Genomic DNA, 23,552 nt, shown 5'->3' with positions numbered 1-23,552 from the left:
AACAGAAGTGCACCGCTGGTCAAATTGCTAACAATAGCTCACTGTGGAGGGCCCATCCCCAATGAATACATCTACAACACAAGCCCCACACAAAAGGTTTAGGAAATATATTGAAATATGGGTAGAAAGATTATAAAATCCAGAGGACAAGAATATTTGTTATAAAAAAATGTCTTCTATATGTGATGAGTAAGCTATACCCATAAAATCTAAACACTATGGACACATAAATAAGACACCCACAATCACAACAAAAGTTGATATGCCAACGTGGATGGTGGATATCTCACCACACTCTACACCTAAAAAAACAAAATAGAAATAACACACACACACACACACACACACACACACACACACACACACACACCCTTCCACCAGACCTAGTTCTCCTTCCATGTTCCAGTCAATGAAATGGAATGAAAGCAGTTTTGAATACAGCCTCAAAAGGAAGGAAAAGCTGAAACCCCAGGAGAGGAAAATGTTAGTTCACCCATGGGAATTGAAGCATGGGGAGTATAGAACCATCTCTATGTGCTTGTCCTTGCATAGGAGCATCTCACCCTAGAATGTCCCAGGAAGAATGTCAAAACTACTAAAGAAAAGAATACAACATTTCTGGAATTGGTCTTGCCACGTGATGGTACTATTGTCACCAGGCTAGACATGTTTACTCCTCCTGACCATGCTCCCACAAAGATTTCACCCCAGAGATCCGTTGGTGATGTTGAAATTCATGACCCTGTAGGCTCTGATCTTCAAAGGAGGTTGTCAAGGCCAGAGTTATTCTTCCCATTCATGGAGAAGTATTTTAAATAATCTTTTGCCTTTTGGTCGCCAAAGCACGTGGTCATTTCCTACTTTCTGCGTTCTTTCTTGCACAAGAGGGGGCTGGGGTGTACATGGGTTGAGTGTCAAGTTACTGAGATCTAGTGTCAGCTCTTCTAAGGAGGGTGGATGAGAGGTTGCTTCAGTCCAGGTCTCCACAGACATCCCAGACCTGTTTCCCACATACTTCTGGCAACAGTGGCATTCACAATTGAACATCTCCTGATCTGTATCTTGAGAGGAAAGGGGGTTTCTTTTCCTATTTCCTTGGTGAGGTTGGAGAAACCTGACAGGTTTATTTTTCTTGATTTCAGCTAGCTTTGCTTTCTTTTGGGGTGATCTTGAACTCCCAGATTGCTCCTCCTCTTCCATCCTTTCAAAGAAGCAAAGCACATATTAGAAACACAAGGGTCAACTGAAAACAGCTCATGCTGCACACACACCTGGAGCACCTACAAACACTCTCACATACACATATCAGGAGGAGCCCCTGATGGTTTCAGCAATGCAAATCTTAGTTTCTAACTGGTTTGTGCGGTCGTTTTGTTTTGTTTTGTTTTGTTTATAGGTACCGACATATCAAGAAGCAAACAGTGTGCTCTTTGCACCTGGAAAGTTGTTAGCCCAGTTTTCCTTGTACTTCATTAAGTGTTACACCAGGAACCCAGGACAGAAATCTTTCAAGTGGAGCGCTCAGATGACTATTTCTTAATGTAATATGCTAATGACTTCTGAAGCAATGCTTCAGAAATAGCCTCTTCTTTAAACTTTCCTTTAATCTCTTACTACCTGGAATAATGTGATTAAGGGCAGTCCTGTCTCAGAGGACATCTTTAGGTTCCAGGCTCTATAAACACAATGCCTCCTAACACTAGTAGTAAGGCCCTAAGAACAGTGCTACAATTGCAGTCCCATTTGCTTGTGCAAGAGAACAGAACAGATCAAAGAGACCTCCCCTAATCCAACTACAAAGAATCCTGTTCTCCATCAGCCACAGCCACATTAATCAGAGAGGGATAATGTACTAGATTCCTGGGTATAGTATGTGTGCTCTATGTAACCCAAAGCTCAGGCCATACTTGGTTAAATCACACACCTTGTTGAGACAAGTAGAAGACCAGAGAAAAGTAAAGTAAAACCCAGGAGAAAGCCTCAGGACACAGACTGAGGTTGGCCAGTAATGTCCAATGACTTGCGATTTTTAGCAGCACAGATCAGATCATGGAGAGCACAGAATGCCTTAGTGAGAACAGTGACAAATGCACAGGTCATCCCCCACATCCCAGAACCCTGTCCATGCGGCTAGTAGCTAAAATATTTCTGGAGATAAAACTGGGGTAGGGGATGGAAAGAGTTGGGTGAGTTCAACACATGCATGCACCACAACAGTTTAGAAATGTATAATTCCTAGCTTTGTATGCATTTGTGGGGGCATGTTTGGGATCCAGGCGTGAAAGAATGGATACAGGGGAGAAAGGCTGAGAGCATGTTAGCAGAGGAAGATTTGACTCCTGGCAATATCCTTTACATCTCTGAACTGTTTACTATCTGTATTAAGGACTAATACAACCTACCACTCCTGTAGAGTGCCTATGAGTGGTAGCACAGGGGTTGTGCACTAAAAGAATTGGGAATGGCAGAAGCTTCCCTTTGAAGCCAAGGAAATACCTATCCTATCATGTGAAGATTTGTGGCTAAAGACACTTATGATACCTTCCCTGACACACACACACACACACACAGAGAGAGAGAGAGAGAGAGAGAGAGAGAGAGAGAGAGAGAGAGAGAGAGAGAGAAGAGAGAGAGAGAGGCAGAGCAAATGAAAGCAAAGGCCAAGTGCAGGACTTTGTTGAGTAAATTAGATAGGCTTCACAACAGAATATGTAAATCACTCTATTTTGCAGATAGGTATGGAAACCTTTACAATAGAATTTTTACATAGTCCTGCCATAAGATTCATGGCTATAATGCAAAGGAATCAAAAGCACCTTACCACAGAGGTACCTGAATATCCATAGTACTAAGGGAACCCAAATCATGGATTAAGCCTAGCAGTCAGTGAATGGAATGATATGGGAAATGTGGTCCCTAGAATAGGACTGATCCAGACTCCATGAACGTGGGTGTCAGTGAGGAGACCTTGGATATCTATGGGGCCTCTTGTAGTAGATCAGTACTTATCCCTAGCATAGGAATGGACTTTGGGAGCCCATTCCACATAGAGGAATAGTCCCTCATCTTAGACACATGGGGGAGACCCTAGGCCTTATCCTAAAGGATATGAGAGACTCTAAAGATCCCCAATGGAAGACCTCACTCTCCCTAGGAAGCAGAAAGGGTATGGGATAGATAGGGTGTTAGTCGGGGGGGGGGTGGGCTGAGGAGGAGGGGAGGGAGAGGGAACTGGGATTGACATGTAAAACAATCTTGTTTCTAATTCAAATAAAAAATGGAAAAACAAAAAGGCAGTTTCACTTGGCTGCAAGGAAGGAATAAACTACAGCGCTTGAGGGAAGACACTGGATCTTGTGTGAAATGAGCCAGATTTAGAAATACAAATATCATGGATCCTCTCATGTGAAAGCCTTAAATAAAAGTAAAGCTAAAAGTCAATAAAAAGGGATGTAAAATCAAATGAAGGAACACTGGGGCCAGAGGAAGGGATTGGGAAAGGGGAGGAGAAGAGGGTGAATATAGCCAAATTATATTATGCGCACATAAGGATGCATAAAATGAATAATTCTTTGATTAATATACATTAATAGAAACTGAAAAAGACAAAGCCGCTTTGATGGGTGACTGGGCATGTAGCAAGTGGTGTTTGACTCCTGAATAAAATGGAAGATGACAACAACAAGTTTTATCTCCCTTGACTCCTAGTACCTAGCACCTGCTGCTTGGAGGGTCATTAGCAGCCTTTTCCCACATACCCTCTGCTCCCCGAATGGAGCAAAGCATGAGGTCTCCACTCACAGAAAGACCAGCTTTTCCCGATCCCATGTACAGTCTTTCCTTATATCCCACAGCTTCTGCCTTAGGTTGGAACAGCTTCTAGAGTTATCTGTCTTCCCAACAACTCCATGTATTCCCCTGCCTAGCACAGTGTTTGATGCCATGCCACAGACTATGACACTCTTCTAATTCTCCTGTACCCATTTCTCCCGTTTTTACATTTCCTCCAGACACTTCTACAACCCAATCTGCTCAGGTAGGACCTTCTCAGTGAGGCTGGCATTTAAATGTACATGCTGGGCAGGAACAGAGCATGGAGGTGCACACCTTTAATCTCAGCACTCTGGAGGCAGAGGCAGGAGTTCCAGTGCAGCCTGGTCTATAGAATGAGATCCAAGACAGCCAGGGTTCTGTAGACAAAATAATCTGCCTCAAAAAACAAAAGAAAGCAAAACCAGGACAACAACAAAAGTGTCTGCCCTGGCATGATAGCCACCAGGATGCAGTACTCACACACACACACACACACACACACACACACACACACACACACACACACACACACACACACACACTTGGGTATAACAACAACTTTCAATGTAGACTTAGGATCCACTCAAAAGTGAGAGATCATGCTTGGTACCTTACAGCTAGCCAAGTATCCACAGCCTAGTGAAGTCTTGAATCTTTTTTTTCCCTTATTTTTTTAATTTTTATTTTATTTTATTAGTTCAAATTAGGAACAAGCTTGCTTCAGATGTCAATCCCTTCTCTCTCTCTCCCTCCCCTCCCCCCAACATCCCACCTGCTCTTAGCCATTCCCCTCCACTCCCCAGGCAGGGTAAGGCCCTCAAAAGGGGCTCCCCAAAGTCTACCACATCATCCTGGGAAGTCTTGAATCTTGGAGGAGATTCTACAACTGACATTTTATTAAACCAGCATAAACCACAGTCTAAGTATTTTTCCTCGTACTCACAGGTAAGTGTAGGCCACGTGTGGAAGGGGCTGAAATCTCACAGCAAACAGAGTGAGATTGGACCCGGCAGCTCTTTCAGGACCTCCAGTGCTGAGATCAGTATTAGGGACATCTTGTGTATTGGTTGCCAACCCTATTTAAGTTACTTATTTTCCATTCTTATTATCTTCATCACAAATGACTGGGAGATGAACCTGGTAACACCTGATTGTTTTGACAAGCCACCAGGATTTCTAGTCACTGTGCGCTTCCAGTGGTCACCACCCATACCACTGCAGGGGGCTGGTTATGCAAGGTTGGCACTCACTAGATATTCTGGACAAGGTGGGTTAAACAACAGCCAGTGTAGGAATGCAAACACTTGCTTTGTAAATCATATGCTAACACCTGAAACATTCCAGAAGAGTCTCTGATCACTTACATCCAGGACAATAGCCCTTTTCCAACCCAATTGGTTTTCCATCAATTCGATGTCAATCTGCCACCAAAGCTATGGCTACAGGTGACTGAAATTTATTATGTCATTATCTCCAAGCTTCAGAAGGTCATATGGGGTTGACCCTATGTCCTGCCTTGGGGTTAAGAGGCTCCAAGCAAGATGTCCCTAATACTGATCTCAGCACTGGAGGTCCTGAAAGAGCTGCCAAGTCCAATCTCACTCTGCTTGCTGTGGGAGTTCAGCTCCTTCCACACATGGGCAACTGGACCCTGTACACTTGCTGCCCAGCATCTGAGCCCAGTCAGGACCTGATAGAGAGGCTTGCCCAGTTCCCTGCTATACACTCTCTTCAGCATCCTCCAACATGCCACTATGGAGACACAGCTCTCTCTCTCTCTCTCTCTCTCTCTCTCTCTCTCTCTCTCTCTCTCTCTCTCTCTCTCTCTCTCTCTCTGTATGTCTCTCTCTCTCTGTCTGTCTGTCTCTCTCTGCATAGGTCCTGAGGTCTAACAGAAGCACGAAAGAGGTGCTGGTAGAACTTCCAGAAGGATTTCACAATGGCATTTCCTTCCTCTGTGCACACAAACTCTGGGTTTCTTTGACCTCTCTGTTACTTAAGTGACCCACATTAGTATTCAATTTTCACTTACTATTATTTCATGGAAGACTTTCATATGGGAAAGATCATACTTGTATTAGTCCTATTATCAGACATGTAAGACTTTTCCAACCCTGGCTGTTACACAGTCCTCAACACACATCATTTTACATAAACCTTCCTGTACACCTTTTTTTATATAGAAAACATTTAATTGGGGTGGCTCACTTACAGTTTCAGCCTAAAGTTCATTATCATCATGGAGAGCATGACAATGTGCAGTCAGACATGGTTCTGGAACTGAGAGTTCTATATCTTATAGGTGACAGAAAGTTGACTCAAGCCACTTGATGGTACCCCAAGTATAGGAAACCAAAAAGCCCACCCCCACAATGACACACTTCCTCCAACAAAGCCACATCTCCTGATAGCACTACTCCCTATGAGATTATGGGGAGCAAATAAATTTAATCTACCACATTCTTCTCCCTCGCCCCCATAAACATTTTAACAATATCATAGTGCAAAATACATTCAGTTCAACTTCAAACGTCCCCATAGTTTATCACAATCTCATCTATTTTTGGAAGTCCAAAGTTCAAAGTCTCTACTGAGATTATGTAATCTCTTAACGGTAATCTACTGTAAACTCAAAATCCAAAAGCAGATTGCATACTTCCAACATGTAATGGCATAGAATATATATTACCATTCCAATATGTAGGGAAGGGAGAATAGGTAGAAAATACAGGATGGAAAGAAGACCAAAAACCAGGTGGACATATTCCAAATTCTGCATCAAAACATCATCTCCAACTCTGTTCAACTTTGTTGATGGCCACACTTCTTTCTGTTGGACTGGTTCCATTCCCAGTTAGTAGCTCTCCTCAGCAGGTATCCCATGACTCTTCAATCTCTAATATCTTGGGTTCTTCAAGAAATCCAGACTTCAACGTCACAGCTTCACATAATAGCCTTTCTACTAGGCCTCCATTAAAGGATACTCCTGATACTTGCCTGACCTCAGTGGCATTCCATAGGCATGGTGGTTATTTACATAACCCATTTCTTCTACCCTCAACTCTAAAGCTGAACCCCATAGCCAAAACTGCCAAGTTCTGCTGCTTCCTGGGGCTGGAACATGACCCCCATGTTCAATTACATCTTCACCAGCTTTCTGTTTTCCACATTTACTGCCTAGGCTTGGATGTTTTTAAACTTTGTAGACTAGGCTGGCCTCAAACTCAGAAATCCATCAGTCTCTGCCTTCTGAGTTTTGGGATTAAATATGTTCACCAACAGACCCTGCTCTAAGCTTCTCTTAAATTCCTTTTCACAAGTTGGAAATTTAGCTGGGTAAGATCTGCCTGTCCCTGCCTCCCAAGTGCTGGGATTAAAGGCGTGCACCACTACATTTGACTCTAAGCTTTTCTTTAATCCGTTTTTACATGTTGGAAACAGCTGGGTGGGATATTTCCCTGAAATCACTACTCCCTTTATTCCATTTCTTAATCTGTTTACCTCTTTGAACACAGGACTTAGCTCCATTCCACTTTTTGGTGTTCTGTTTCACCTTAAAATTTACATTTTGGAATTTGCCCTGCTTAGCTTGCTCCTTTTCATTACAAATCTTCATTATAGTTACCACTAATAACCACATGACAGAGTCCATATTAGGCTCTTCTGAGATTTCTTCTGCCAATGGAATTAATCCAAAATTACTCATTTTAGGCTCATGGAGACTCTTCAGATAAGGGTAAAAGACAGCAATTTTCTTCAATATATTACAAGATTGATCTCGCTAAACAACATCCTAAAATTCTCTGAAAACTCTTGAGTGAGCCCCTCACAGTTCATCAAATCACATTTGGCACCACTGTCTTCCATGTACCCAATACAATGGCCCATTAAACAGTGCTTAAAGTAATCCACTGCTTTCCAAGCCCAAAATACCAAAGACCAAAAATTTCCCCCAACAAAAACATGGTCAGGCCTATCACAGCAATACCCCAATTCTGGTACCAACTTCTATTTTAATTAGGGTTTTTATGGCTGTGAAGAGACATCATGAGCAATTCTTATAAAAAAAAACATTTAATTGGGGTGGTTCTCAGACTGAAGCCCATTATCATCATGGCAGGGAACTTGGTGGAACACAGGGAGATGTGGTGCTGGAGAGATAGCTAAGAGTCCTACATCTAACAGGCAACAGGAAGTCAATGAGACAGTGGTTGCTTTCCTGAGCATAAGAAACCCCAAAGCCTGCCCCCAAAATGACATACTTCTTCCAAAAGACGATACTTCTTAATAGTTCCACTCCCTATGAGATTATGGAGCACAAAAACAATCAAACTACTACAAATACCAACATGGCCCCAGATGGCAGCCCAGAACCCCAGGAATCTACATGGCCCATGTGGTAACCAGAGTCACAGCCATCAACACAGATCCTGGCTGCAGTAAGGCCACAGACCCAGACATGATTCTCAATGCAGCACTGGACCAGATGTCACCATAACATCAGAGAGTATTACATTTAGATCTGTAGAGCCCAGATGCATCATGGCCCTTGTGCACCAATATGTTCCCAGGTGGCAAATCAGACTCCAGGCAAACACAGCTTTCAGTTGCAACAGGAGCAACAGATATCAACTCAAATCATGGCTGTTGTAGAGCTATGGACCCACACATGGCCCTCAGCAGCAGCTCAGGCCTAGAACACACAACAGCACCAGCTGGCAGCACAGTCCAACAAGCTCAGCATGGCTCTGTCAACAGCATGGCTCTTAAGACACCTAGATGGCCATTGGTGGCATCCCAGACACTTGGCATCCTTGTTATCTCTGGTGGCAACATGGACCATAGATGGCCACACAGACTCTTACTGTGATAGGATCTTGGACCCAGAGATGGCTCTTGGCAGGAGCCTGGGCCTAGATGTCATAGAGGCCCTGAGTGACAAGGCCTCCCACATATGTCTACTACTTACCACCTTTGCTTCTGTTCTGCCTCGTTCTACAGTAGATGAACAATACTGCTTCTTTCTCTACCATTTCTCTACCACATATTTGCTCATCATATTGAGACTCACTTGCCAGGTGCCAGATATGGTAGTCTGTGGGTGGCTTATGTCTGCCTGAGCGTAGTGGGATCAGATGGGCCGTGGGTGCCTTCCTAAAAGCCCAGGATTTGAGAATCCAAAGCAGCCTCTGGGTGACTTGTGCCAACCTGAGTTGGGTGGCATCACATGGGCTCTGGACTGCCTATACATCTTAAGTGGTTTCTTTGGTATATATTGTTGCAGTCCTGGTCATCTACGGTGGACAATATTTTTGCTTTCTTTAAATTCATATTATTTTCGGGGGAGAGTCTCACTATGTAACCATGGCTGGCATGAAACTCACAGTATAGACTACACTATCCAAGAACTCACACAGCAGTACTTGCTTTTGCATCCTGTTACATGGGATGGGCTATCATACCCTGTCAATGGTGGAAAAATTGAAGGGTTGGAGGGATGCTGTAAGTCATATAGCCCAAAGCCTGAAAATAGAGTCTATTCTCACACCCAATCAAGGATAATTGGCTCCCGAATGCCATACAACCAGTGGAGGTTCAGTTTCTCCAACCAGAAGAGGACCAAATATTCTGCACAGGGTTTGAGATCGTTACATCATAGCCGTGACCCTAGGAACAGGATACAACTCCTCACTTGGGAAGCCCGGGTGTGCTTGATAAACACAGATCGAATATGTGTCTGGTCTCACGAACCACCTATTCTCACCGCCCCTGATCTAGGAGACTGACCACCTTTTGATGTCTCTGGACACAGTCCACAATGCCTCAACCCCAGATGTTGTACAATGGAAAGGGACTTTGAGAGACAGGCAGTGGGATCACAGAGCTGAAGGCCTACACACAGCACAAAGAAGCTGTGCCCTCCTTGCAGAGGTCTCTCAGAAACTGAAATCTGGATGGCTCCAGAGCCTGTCCACAGATACTGGATGTTTTCTCAAGAAGACTGGCTCTGTTCTTGGAGGTACAAAGTAAGGTAAGTTGGGGGAAGGAGACAGGACTAGGGATACATGTTGGTCAGCTTCTTACCTTGAGCAGTCAACTAGATTTCTTTTATCTTTTCATGTGAAATGAAGCTTCACGCTCTGATTGGGGGCCTTGAGACCCACCCCCATACACACACACACAGCCCTAGTGGGCAGTGTAGCAGCACTGAAGGTGACCTGCCAGGGGCTCTGGGACCTTGCTGGGATTCATTGTGACCTAAGAACCACTGGCCAGGTGCTGAGAGGGAGCAAACAGTGGAGGGAGAGTAAACTGGTCCTAACCCCTGTCCTGGGGGTGGTGGTGCTGGGGGAAGGTGTCCATGGTTAGGTGTATGGAAAGGAGTGAGAACCAGTGTGGCAGGCTGGGATTGCCTTTCTGTTAGAGTCCACAACACGCCACCAATTTCCTTTTCTTTGTTTATGTCTGTATCCAACTGGAACACAATGAAACTGCCCAGCATGTCTTACATGAAGCAACTAGCAGATCAAGCAGCAGCTTTCTGCTAAAGGAACAGTGTGTTTCAATATGACTACCTATGGACTCATTAAAATGTGTTAAATTTGTATATTTATCAGGGCTTAGGTGGTGGGGTCTCCTGTGGTTCAGTCTGGCTACAAATTCTCTTTTTAAGAGGATGACCTCCAGGTTCTGATCCTGTGGCCTCAACATCCCAACACCAAAATTAGAGGCCCATGCCAATACACCTCTCTTATGTGAGGCTTGGGACAGCACCAAAGGCTTCCTGCATCATAGGAATCTCTATCAAATGAAATGCAGTCCCAGCCCCAGTAAGGGCATGTAAGAACACAAATAATGGGTTTCATCACAGCAGTTCACACATACATACCAATGGAATTAACCTATACTCACTCACCTGCTCCATAGTCCTCATTTATCCCACCCCCTGCTTTTGCTTAGCCTCTTTCTCTCTGAAGAGCCAATCATCATCTACAAAGGGCAACATTACTAAATGGTAGCTGTGGCATTATGGTGTTTATCACCTTTTTATCCCCATCTCTCGATGATGTTGTGAAACAGAGGAGGCACAGAGGGCTTTGGCCTGCTGTACCCAGTGAAGGATTTAATAGGTCCTGGAAACTCTATGACAACCCAGGCACTTTGGGTCTTAAGTGCTGTGTTGCGTCACCATCTACTGATGACTCTCAGCTCCACACATGCACCTCCATCTTAGTGATGGTCCTCAGTTTCTAGTCTCCCCCACGACTCTCTTACCCAAGAGTCCCAGGGATCCTGGACACTCTGTGCACCAACTTGAACTCATGCTCCCAAACATTTGTGATCTTCTATCTGTTCTAGTCTAGGTAGTCTTTGAAAGCCTCCACCGTCTACTGGACTGAACCAAAGCCTCACAATCCTACACTGCTCCCACTGACCCTAAGGCATCTACACTGTGTAGATGGCCTGCCAATTCATCTTTCACCAGCTCTTAGTCCTCTTCCCCTGCTTCACTCATAATCACTAAGTAAGTGATGTACCAAAACAAAGAGGGTGTCTGTGATACACAGAACTCTTCTCAGGTTGTTGTGTCATTGCTACTGGTACACAGTATGTAAGCATGTGTGGTGAGCATGTAAGCATGTGGTAAGTGTGCAGGTGTGGATGAGTATATATACTTATGAAGGTATTATTCTCCAATAGCCTATGGGTGGCAAGTGCACAGCAGACTGGAATCCCCAGCAAGCAGCATGGTATGGAGACAGGAAAACACACTGAGTTTCAAACCTTACACAAAGATGGTCAAACCTGGAGGAAGGACAACGGAGGAAGGATGTGAAATTTTTACAGAGTGGACAGCTAGGGAGGCTCTACCTTCCTTCCATTGGACTTAAGATAGAACTCTGCCTCAAAAGCAGCTCCGTGCAAGCTGAGCCTGCTGGTTGCTGGGAATGCATTCTTTGCTCTCAGTCTGAAAAGCACAGTGAAGAATAAGCTCCAAGTCATCCTCATCATGTTTTCCACTTCCCCTTATGGTTTTTGAACAAGGTGCCTGGGAATGGGTGAAAAGGGAAGAACAGCACTAGATGTGACTCTAATGACAGAGAAACACTCTGCTCATGGGTACCACTTCATCATCATCATCATCATCATCATCAACCACTATGGTTTTACCCCAGTGCAGATGGTGTCTTTTTACAAATGAAGCTGCACCTCTGAGAATTCTCATTCTGATGAAGTGGGTGGATGCCTCTTCCACATGAGGTTCCAGGAAGGAGAGAACCATCTTCCTGACAGTTCTGGAGTGCCATTCAGAGGTACGAGGATGTTTCCACCATTACACTGGTGTTCTCAGAATAGAACACACACTCAGGAGAACCAATGTCTCAACCAGTGATAGACATGTAAAGCCTGTCTGTGACAGCATTCCTCACACTCTACCATTTTCAAACCCCTTAGCACACGACAACTACAAGAGGGAGGAATATAGAAAGATATTATTGACTGGCATAGATGCAGTATTTACAGTGATGACCTTTTCTCTGGTCACAGGTAATCCAGAACTCCATGCATGTGCCAGCATCCTTCTCCGCCTCAGTCCACGGTCTGTCACAGGGCTTAGGTGTATAACAGGCACTTAGAAGCTGTTTTGGATTCTAAAGGAAAAAATAAACCATCAAATCCTCACTTGGGTCCATGAGGTAACTACAAGGAAGGATGAAAGTCTGGCATCTCAGGTTTCCTCTTGTGTCTGTGTCCTGTTGTTTGTTTCAGACCCCTGACTCCACCTGCATACCTGTGAGAGTCAATCAAGGAATGACGGTCCATGTAAAAAAGCAGCTCCTGCTAAACTACAAGCCATGACTGCCAGAAAATGAGATAGAAGGAAGGCTGCCTGTAGATCTTCTCCTCTCTCTGTTCCAGCAGATCCAATTCCCACTCTAAACCCCAGCTATACAGCAGAACAGTCTGTACTACCTTTCCTGCCCCTGCCTCCATCTACTGTGTTTCCCACAGATCTTCCCTTTCTAACCTCACTCTCCACACTTGTTGCTTTGATCCAAAAACAAACTTCCGTAGTCTCTCCTGATAACCAAAGGGCAGCTCCTCCCAGGGCAGCAATTAGGCTGAAAGCAGACACACAGCTCTCGTACTGTTCATGAGACCAAGTCCTATCAGTTTCATCCCCAGTTCTGGAGCAGGAAACCAGCTGTGTTCTCCCTTTCCTTTCTGACCCCATCCCCATGGATCATAAAGACCTTCACCTCCAACCTTCCTCCCCCTACTCATGCCAGTATTCCAGCCCCTGTCAACAGCAGACATTCCCAGTGACCACACCAGCTGAACAGGCCAGGAAATTAAGCAACCCACAGCCATCACACTCTATGAAAATAGAAAATAATCAGACACCAAGGAACAAAACACCCACACAATGCAGACAAATCAGACATCAGCATCTAGCATTGTAATCGTCCCAAACCCTGATGCCTACATGCCAGTGTAAAAACACAATCCATATCAGCCAGGGCAAGATGTCTCCACTAGATCCCAGCTATCCTTGCATGACAGGCCCTGAATATTCAAACACAGCTGAAGAACAAGAAAAAGTTTTTAACACAGCCTATATGAAAATGACAGAGCTCCTTGTAGATAAAATCAATAAATCCCTTGAAGACATCAGGAAAACAGAAAAAAGACAGTGGAATGAAATGAATAACACTGTTCAAGACCCGAAATTGGAAATAGAATCAAAAAGGAAAACCAAACTGAGGGAACTGTGGAAATGAAAAATTTGGGAAATCTAACAGGTACCTTCAGATGCAAACTTCCATAGAAGAAGACAAGAGATGGAAGAGAGAATCTCAGGCACTGAAGATACTATAGAAGAAATGGATGTGTTGGTGATAAAACATCTGGAGTGTAAATAAAAAAGCAAACAAAACACTCCTGACACAACACATCCAGGAAAACTGGTACACTAACAAAATACCAAATCTGAGAATAATCAGTATAGTAGAATAGTGGTTCTCAACCCTCCTAATATTGTGCCACTTTAACATAGTTCCTCAGGTTGTGGTGACCCATAACCAAAACAACATTTTGTTGCTACTTCATGAGTGTAATTTACATGCTCATATGTGCCCCTTGTGAAAGAATCCTTCGATATCCTTACCAAATTGCTTATGACCAACAGGTTGTGAATTCCTGGTAGAGAGGAAGAAGAAGAAACCCATCTCAAAGCCCCAGAAATTGTTCTTAACAAAATCATAAGAGAACTTCCTAACTAGAAAAACAAGATGCCTATAAAGGTAAAAGAAGCATACAGAACACCAAACAGTTTGGAGTGGAAAAGAAACCAATAACGTACAGAACAAAAATAAAGAATATTAAAAGCTGCCAGGGAAAATGACCACATAGCATATAAAGGAAGGCCTGTTAGGAATATACTTGAGATATCAATAGAGACTCTTAAAGCCAGAGGGGCCTGGACAGATGTGTTGCAGACTCTAAAAGACCACAGATACCCACTCAGAATACTTTCTTTGCACCCAGAGAAATTTTCAGTCACCATAGATAAAGACAATAAGATATTCCATGATAAATTTAAATTTAAACATCTATCAATAAACATCTACAGAAGGTGCTAGAAGGAAACCTCCAACACAAAGAGGCTGACTACATCCATGAAAACACAGGAATAAAATAATCTCAGTGCAGCAAAATCAAAACAAGGGATGGACACACACACACTTCAGCACCAGGAACAATAAAATAACAGGAATCAACAACCATTAGTCACTCACCTCTCTCAATATCAATGGGCTCAATCCCAAAATAAAAAGACACAGACTAACACAATTGATGGAAAAACTGCTTTCACACTTCTGCTACATTCAAGAAACACATCAAGGAGGGATATTACCTCTGGGTAAAGGCTTGGAAAATGATGCTCCATGCAAATGGACCCCTGTAGAAAGCTGGTGTAGCCATATTAAAATCTAACAAAATATACATAAAACAAAATCAATTAGAAGAGATAGGGAAGGACACTACATCCTCAAAATAAAAACCCACCTAGATGACATTGCAATTCTTATCATCCATGCAAACCAAACACCAGCGCGAACAAGTTTGTAAAAGAAACACTACTACAGCTTAAATCACACATTGAACCTCACACATTGGAAATGGTAGACTTTACTATCACACTCTCACCAATAGATAAGCCACACAGACAAAAACTAAATAGAGTAATAATTGAACTCACAGACATGGTAAATCAAATAAGACTGAACATATATTTGCAGACCATTTAAACAAAACACAAAAGGATGTATCTGTATCTCTGCACCTGATGGAACTTTCTCCAAAATTGATCATATCCTTGAACAAAAAGTAAGACATAAAACATACAAGAAAATTGAAATGACTCCCTGGACCCTATCTAACAACCACAGATTAAATCTGGATATCAACAAGAACAATAACAACAAAACTAGAAAGCAAACAAACTCATGGAACCTGAACAACAACACTAATGAATTAAAAATGCATCATGTCTAGTGATGATGGTTCATGTCTTTGATACCAGCACTCAGAGGAGAGGCAGAGGCAGTTGGATGGCTTGGAGTTTCAGGCCAGCTGGTCTACAAAGCAAGTTCCTGGGTATCTAAGACTGTTAACCAAAGAAACCCTGTCATGAAAAATCAAAAACAAAAAAAAGAAAAGGGAAGGAAATTGGATTATGAATGAAATTCAGAAAGAAATTAAAGGCATTCTAAACTAAATAAAAATAAACACACAGCATACACAAACTTAGGAGAAATAATGAAAACAGTGCTAAGAGAAAAGATTCTATAATTCAGGGCCTACATTAAAAAATTGGAGTGATCTCATACTAGCATCTTAACAGCACTCCAGAAATCTCTAGAACAGAAAGAAGTAAGCACAGCAAAGGGGAGCATTTGCCAAGAAATAATCAAACTCAAGGTGGAAACCAATAAAGTAGAAACAAATGGAACAATTTCAAAAATAAATGAAACAGTTTTTTTTTAAAAAGAACGCCACAAGACAGACAAACCTTCATGCAAACTAACTAAAAGGAGAGAGAGAAGTTCCTAAATGAAAAAAAATCAAAAACTAAAAGGTACACAGAACAGCAGACAGTGAGCAAATCCAGAGAATCCGAGGGCATAGTTCAAAAACCCGTACTCCAACAAATTGAAAAATCTAAGAGAAATATATCATTTTCTCAATAGGTACCACTTATCAAAAGTAAATAAAAAACCAGATAAACAATCTAAGTAGAATTACAACCCATAGAGAAATAGAAGAAGTCATTAAAGTCGCTCATTCAAAAACAAAACAAAACAAAAACAAAAACGAAACAGGGTTAGATGGTTTTAGGAAAGAAGTCGACCAGATTTTGAAAGAAGACTTAAAGAAGCCAGTGACCTTCAAATTATTCCATAAAGTACAAAGAGAAGGAGAATTACCCAATTAATCTTGTGAGGCTGCAGTTACCCTGATATCCAAACCACATAAAAACTACAAAATGAAATGGAGTTACAGAACAATTTCTGTTATGAACATAGACCTCAAAATACTCAATAAACTCTTTGCAAAATGAATCCAAGAACATGTCACAAAGACCATGCAGCATGATCAAGTAGGCTTCATCGAAGATTTACTGGGATGGTTCAACATACAAAAATCAGTAAATGTAATCCATCATATAAACCGAGTGAAAGATAAAACCCTATGATCATCTCAATAAATTCAAAATGAAATCTACCGACAACATGCAATACCCCTTCATGATAATCGTCTTAGATGGATTAGGGATATAAGGGAATTGCCTTAATATACTAAATTAATATACTAAAGACAGCTTGCAGTAAGTCAGTAGCCACTATCAACATAATGGAGAGAAAATCAAAGAAATTCCACTACAATCAAGAACAAGATAAAGTTGTCCACAGTCTCCATCCCCATGCAATACAGTACTAGAAGTCTTAACTAGAGCAGTAAGTTGACTGAAGATCAAATTGGAAAAGAAAGAGTCAAAGCACTGTGATTTGCAGACATGATAGCTTAAATAAGTGACCCTAAAATTACACATGAGAATCCCTACAGCTGATAAACACATTCAGCAAAGTGTCTTGATTTGCAACTAAACCAAAGAAATCAGTAGCTCTCCTATACACAAAGGAAAATCATATGGCCCTGAACAAAACTCAAGTCCAAGTCCATGAAAGACTTCAACATAAAACCAGATACATTGAACCTGACAGAAGAGAAAATTGGGGCATAACCTTGAAAACATTAGTACAGTGATATTGTGTTTATGATCTAACAGATAAAGTTTGTCTGAAGATGAGAGTACAAAGCTAGCCACAGGAGTCAGACATAATAATCAAAACCACAAACATACAGAATAAAGAGAAAATATTAAGAGCAGCAAAGGAAAAAGGTCAAGTAACATAAAGGCAAACCTATCAGAATTACACCTGACTTTTCCATGGAAACTGTGAAAGCCAGAAGGTCCTGGATAGATATTCTACCTACCGTAAGAGACCACGGATGCCAGCCCAAACTACTATACCCAGAAAAGATTTCAATCAATATAGATGGAGAAAACAAGATATCCCATGACAAAACCAGATTCAAACAATAGATATCCACCAATCCAGCCATATAGAAAGTTCTGGAAGGAAAACTGCAACAAAGGAAGTTAAGTACAACCAGAAAAATATAGGCAATAGATAATCCCACTATACCAACAGCCAAAAGAAAAATGGGGTGGAAACCCACACACAATTTCGCCACCACCAACAAATCCAAAACAAACAAGAATGAACAATCAATGGTCGTTAATATCCCTCAATAATAATGCTCCTAACTCGCCTATAAAAAGACACAGGTTTCCGGGTGGCGCTCACCTTTAATCTCAGCACTAGGGAGGCAGAGGCAGGCGGGTCTCTGTGACTTCGAGGTCACCCTGATCTACAGAGCGAGTGCCAGGATAGGCTCCATGGCTAGACAGAGAAACCCAATCTCGAAAAACCAAAAAAAAATAATAATAATAATTAAAAAAATAAAAATAAATAAAAAAGACACAGATCAGAAGGCAGAATGAATCCTTCTGTTACATACAAGAAACATACCTCAACTTCAAAGACAGATGGTACCTAGGAATTAAGTGTTGGGAAAAGACTTTCCAGTGAGATGGACCCAAGAAACAATCGGGGGTAGCAATACTAATATCCAACAAATTGGACTTTAAAGTGAAATCAATCAAAAGAGGTGAAGGAGGTCACTTCATGCTCATCACAGGAGAAATCCATCAGGATGAAGTCTCAATTCTGAACATTTAAGCCCCAAATATAAAGGTATCCAAGTTAGCAAAACAAACATTACTAAAACTCAAATCACATATAAAGCCTCACAAACTGATAGTGGGAGATTTCAAAACCCCACTCTCTCCACTAGATAGGAACACCAGACAGAAACTTAACAAAGAAACAAAGGAACTAATAGAAGTTCTGGCACAATTGGGTTTAACAGATATCTATAGAACATTCCATCCAAATATAAAAGAATATATCTTCTTCTCAGTGCCACGTACAACCTTCTCTAAAATTGGCCACATACTTGGCAACATAGCAAACCTCAACAGGTACAGAAAAGTTAAAATAACCCCCTGTATCTTATCAGACCACCATGCTTTAAAGTTAGAATTCAGCAACACAAATTGCAGGAAACCTACAAACGCATGGAAATTAAATAAGGTCCAATTGCACGATTCCTGGGTTGAGGAAGAAATAAAAAAAAAGAAATTAAAGATTTCCTAGAATTCAATAAGAATGTGGACACAACATACCCAAACTTATGAGACACTTTGAAAACAGTGCTAAGAGGAAAGTTCATAGCACTAAGTGCCCATATGAAGAAACTGGAGAATACTCACACAAGAGAAATAACAGCACAACAGAAATCTCTAGAATACAAAGAAACCAATCCACCCCGGAGGAGTAGACGCCAGGAAATAATCAATTTGAGGGCTGAAATCAACAGAGTGAAAACTAGGAGAACAATACAAAGAATCAATATAACAGAGTTGGTTCTTCGGGAAAATCAACAAGATAGACAAACCTTTATCCAAGCTTACCAAACGACAGGGAGTGAACAGGCAAATTAATAAAATCAGGAATGAAAAGGGGTACATAACAACAGACACAGAGGAAATACAGAGAATCATCAGGTCATACTTCGAACACCAGTATTCCTCAAAATTCGAAAATCTAAAGGAAATGGACAATTGTCTGGCCAGATTTCACCTACCAAAATTAAATCAAGAACAGATAAGCAACTTAAATAGACCTGTAACCCCTAATGAAATAGAAGCAGTCATCAAGTCTCCCAACCAAAAAAAGCTCAGGACCAGATGGCTTCACTGCAGAATTATACCAGAAATTCAAGGAACAGCTAATACCAATTTTCCTCAAAATATTCCACACAATAGAAGCAGAAGGGTCATTGCCAAACTCTTTTTACAAGGCTTCATTAACCTTGGTACCCAAGCCACACAAAGACACAACTAAGAAAGAGAACTACAGACCAATATCCCTCATGAACACTGATGCAAAAATACTGAATAAAATACTGGCAAATCAAATCCAAGAACACATCAGAGAAATCATCCAGCATGATCAAGTAGGCTTCATCCCAGGGATGCAAGGATGGTTCAACATAAGAAAATCCATCAATGCAATCCACCATATAAACAGACTGAGAAAGAAAAACCACATGATCATCTCACTAGATGCCAAAAAAGCCTTTGACAAAATCCAACACCCCTTCATGATAAAGATCTTGGAGAGAACAGGAATAATAGGAATGTATCTAAACGTGATAAAAGCAATATACAGCAAACCAACGGCCAACATCAAACTAAATGGAGAGAAACTCAATGCAATTCCTCTAAAATCAGGGATAAGACAAGGCTGTCCACTCTATCCATCCTCTTCAATATTGTACTTGAAGTTCTAGCTAGAGCAATAAGACAACAAAAGGACATCAAGGGAATACAAATTGGAAAAGAAGAAGTCAAACTTTCGCTATTTGCAGATGATATGATACTCTACATAAGTGACTCAAAAAACTCTACCAGGGAACTCCTACAGCTGATAAACACCTTCAGCAAAATGGCAGGATACAAGATTAACTCAAAAATCAGTAAGCCTACTATATACAGATGATACATTTGTGGAGAAAGAAATCAGAGAAACATCACCCTTTACAATTGTCACAAACAACATAAAATACCTTGGGGTAATGCTAACCAAAAAAGTGAAAGACTTGTACCATAAGAATTTTGAGTCTTTAAAGAAAGAAATTAAAGAAGATACCAGAAAATTGAAGGATCTCCCATGTTCTTGGATAGGTAGGAGCAACATAGTAAAAATGGCAATCTTGCCAAAAGCAATCTACAGATTCAATGCAATCCCCATCAAAATCCCAGCACACTTCTTCACAGACCTTGAAAGAACAATTCTCAACTTCATATGGAAAAATAAAACACCCAGGCTAGCCAAAACAACCCTGTACAATAAAGGAACTTCTGGAGTCATCACCATCCCTGACTTCAAGCTCTATTACAGAGCTATAGTCTGGAAAACAGGTTGGTATTGGCACAAAAATAGACAGGTAGACCAAAGAATGAAGTTGAAAACCCTGTCACACACCTATGAACACCTGATTATTGACAAAGAAGCTAAAAGTATACAATGGAAAAAGAAAGCATCTTAAACAAATGGTACTGGCATAACTGGATGCTGGCACGTAGAAGACTGCAGATAGATCCATGTCTATCGCCAAGCACAAAACTTAAATCCAAATGGATCAAAGACCTCAACAGAAATCCAGCTACACTGAACCTATTAGAAGACAACGTGGGAAATATCCTTGAATTAATTGGTACAGGAGACGGTGTCCTCAACATTAAACCAGTAGCACAGACACTGAGATCAACAATTGATAAAGGGGACCTCCTGAAACTGAGAAGCTTCTGTAAGGCAAAGGACACAATCAGCAAAAAATGGCTGCCCACAGACTGGGAAAAGATATTCAGCAACCCCACATCTGACAGAGGGCTGATCTCCAAAATATACAAAGAACTCAAGAAGCTAGTCTCCAAAACACCACACAACCCAATTAAAAATTGGGGTACAGAGGATCTGGAGGAGCCAAAATCATTCACAGAACACTGTTCGAAATGTGCTGCTGTCTCGTGGGGCCTTATTGATGAAGGCAAATACTATTGTACTTCCCACCACAATGTCACAGATCCATCTGAGGAAGTTGTAAGCACTGATGTCATTCCTAATACCAAGATCAACTCCATTAGCAGGGGGCTGAGAAAGAGAAGCAAGCATGAAAAAGCCTGGGATTGGTATGTGTGTGAAGGTTTTCAGTGCATACTATACCACCAGGCAGAAGCACTGAAGACCCTGGGAGTAGGCGCAGAGCTAAAGAATGAAGTTTTGCACAATCCTTGGAAGTGCTACATTCAGAAGAGCAAGCAGGCCTATTGTAAAAACCCAGTTCATACAAGAGGATGGAAAGCCAAGGTATTGGAAGATAATCTCCAGAGTTCAGACTGCGCCAGTGAACTTGAGCTGCTAAGTGACACCCTTGAAAGTAGAGCAGAGTTCCAGTCTGACCCCCAGATTCCAAAGCCTTTCCCTCTTGTCAAAGCATCCCCAAAGTCAGAAGCAGCAGATGTCTGTTCCGGATCTGTGGATGGAGTGGAATACTCGAGTGGAAGGAGAAGGTTGTCCTGAAGATGACTGTGCCCAGGACCCTTGCTCTCTGCTACCTGTCCTTGCTCTGACAGAGAGAGACAATTACCCTTTCATACCTTTTGAGGTTTGTAGAAGAGGACTGTATCCTGTACGTAAATGCTTTTCAGCTTTTTCCAGAAGAGATGAAAGTGTATGGTTGTGACAAAGGCATCTTTGCTGTAGAGTCTTGGCCTGACTACGAAGACATCTATAAAAACATGATTGAAGTTGCCATATTTGTAGATTTGCCTCGTTTTCCAGATGCAACTGAAGACTGCTATCTTCATTCCAACATCTTGTGTATGAAGTACTTATTGGAGCTCAATCTCCCCGACGAAATGCATAGTTTAACCTGCCAAGTGGTAAAGATGACTGGAATTGGAGAAGTGGATTTTCTGACGTTTGATCCTATAGCTACAAAGAAAAAGGACAGTTAAATATGATGTGCAGGCTGTGGCTGTCATCGTGGTTGTGTTGAAACTGCTCTTTTTGCTGGATGACAAATTAGAATGGTCCTAATCTAGTCTTGCTGAAGCGTATAATGAAGAATACAGAGAAGGTGAGCCACAGTTTGACTTCAGAAAATGGTACTAAGTTGTGAAGAAAACTTTTGATGAGAAAAGACAAAAACGGGAGGAAGCAAGAGCCAAATATTCTTGGAAACCAAAAGACCGATCTACCGTTCACACATCGACAAGTCAGTCGCGTATAAGAGAAGAGAAATGGTGGAGCATCTTCAAAAGCAGTTTAGTGCCCTGGTTAGTTCAACACCTGTGGCTGAAAAGAAGGACCCTTCGAGTTTTCAGTTCAACTGGACAGGAGGAGACACTGGTAGCCCTTGTTTCCATGGACACAGCCTCCAGGGACTCCTGAGAACAACAGGCCAGTCCTTGATAACCAAGAACTCACTGTATTGGCTAAGTACCTAAAAATTCTGCAAAAGCTATTGTAAACATGTGACAACGTATGAATAATCCAATTTTTCTCTGTGTTACCAGTTTATACTAAGTATCTTCTCATTCTTACTAAGAATAAAGACCTCTGTTCTCCAAGAAGAAGTGAGCTTAATTGAAAAGAATTTTTTTGAAAAGAAATACAATGAATTAAAAAGGAGATCAAGACACTGAGAACTAGAGAGGTGCTTGCGTGGAAGGATGTTCTCTAGGAAGAACATTGGATCTTAGTGCCACAGTCCAGGGAATTGTGGGAAATACAATTATTGTACACACACACACATATTTACATGTGTCTTTATATGCATTGTAAAATAGGTGAACTTTGAATTATTTTCATAAGTGCTTTTTTCAGAAAATTAAAACATTACATAAATAAAAAATTTGGGGTACAGAACTAAATAGACAATTCTCAATAGAGGAATCTAAAATGGCTGAAAGACACATAAGAAAGTGTTCAACATCCTTAGCCATCAGGGAAATGCAAATCAAAACAACTCTGAGACACCATCTTCTGTCAGAATGGCTAAAATCAAAAACACCAATGATAGTTTATGCTGGAGAGGATGTGGAGAAAGGTGACACTCCTCCACTGCTGGTGGGAGTGCCAACTTGTACAGCCACTTTGGAAATCAGTATGACGGTTCCTCAGGAAAATAGGAATCAGTCTACCACAAAATCCAGCAATTCCACTCTTAGGCATATACCCAAAAGAAGTACATTCATACAACAAGGACATCTGTTCAACGATGTTCATAGCAGCATTATTTGTAATAGCCACAACCTGGAAGCATCCTAGTTGCCCCTCAACTGAAGAATGGATAGAGAAAATGTGGTACATTTATACAATGGAGTACTACTCAGCAGAAAAAAAAAAACAATGGAATCTTGAAATTTGCAGGCAAATGGATGGAACTAGAAGAAACCATTCTGAGTGAGGTAA

General features: G+C 41.6%; 1 pseudogene; it reads left to right on the top strand.

Moving 5' to 3' along the window:
• Positions 1–22,783, top strand: part of LOC100759127 — a 117,714-nt pseudogene extending 94,931 nt beyond the window's left edge.
• Positions 22,784–23,552: the final 769 nt, after the last annotated feature.

Source organism: Cricetulus griseus, chromosome X (assembly GCF_003668045.3).
Source record: "Cricetulus griseus strain 17A/GY chromosome X, alternate assembly CriGri-PICRH-1.0, whole genome shotgun sequence".
In the NCBI taxonomy this organism is placed as follows: domain Eukaryota; kingdom Metazoa; phylum Chordata; class Mammalia; order Rodentia; family Cricetidae; genus Cricetulus; species Cricetulus griseus.
Note: the sequence above shows the minus strand (reverse complement) of the source record. Positions and strands in the feature narration are given on the sequence as shown.